This window comes from Ricinus communis, chromosome 6 (assembly GCF_019578655.1).
Source record: "Ricinus communis isolate WT05 ecotype wild-type chromosome 6, ASM1957865v1, whole genome shotgun sequence".
Taxonomy (NCBI): domain Eukaryota; kingdom Viridiplantae; phylum Streptophyta; class Magnoliopsida; order Malpighiales; family Euphorbiaceae; genus Ricinus; species Ricinus communis.
In genome coordinates, this window is record NC_063261.1 from 5,058,243 (window position 1) to 5,058,882 (window position 640).

At 48.0% G+C, this 640-nt stretch overlaps 1 non-coding gene across 1 annotated transcript; it reads right to left on the reverse strand.

Annotated features, from left to right (window-relative positions):
* On the reverse strand, positions 1-106 carry LOC125370497. Its single transcript, XR_007216525.1, has one exon. It is a non-coding gene; the product is annotated as a small nucleolar RNA R71 (small nucleolar RNA).
* Between the last annotated feature and the right edge of the window lie 534 nt (positions 107-640).

Consider the following 640-nt stretch of genomic DNA (forward strand, 5'->3'; position numbering starts at 1 on the left):
AAACTTAGAAATGACATATCTTCTTTTGTGCAGTTTGATGATGAAAGCATGTCGATGCATGGGAGAGATTTAAAGATCTTTTGAGATGCTGCCCACATCACGGATTGCCGGTGTGGATGCAGTTCGGACCTTCTGATGGGTTGAACCTCACAACGAGGCGGATGGTGGATCTGCGGTGGGGCGCTAAGCGATGGGCAGAAGCAAGCTCGAACTTGATAGAGGAAATGGCCATGAACAACTATCGTTGGCAATCCTCTAGGGCCGAGCCAGGAAGACAAGGAGTGGTCAACCAAGTGGACTCTACGGCCTTGGCGGCTCAAGTAGAGCTTCTAGCCAAGAAGATCGACCAACTCAGGATCTTGAGTTCACGCAACAAAGCGTTGGGCTGCGAGTTTTGTGGTGGCCCGCATTACAGTCTGACTGTCTGCGGGAGGTATGTTCGCTTCATCTTCTATTAGTTTTCCATCTAATTCTACTATATCTTCCCGATGTTGAACAGGTTGATTATATGGGGAATGCCCAAGGCAGTGAGAATAACCCTACAAACCAATACATACAACCCTGGATGGCGCAATCACCCCAATTTCGATTGGAGGAACAATAATTCCCAGGGTCCGCTAGTTTCCAAAGACTTCATCAT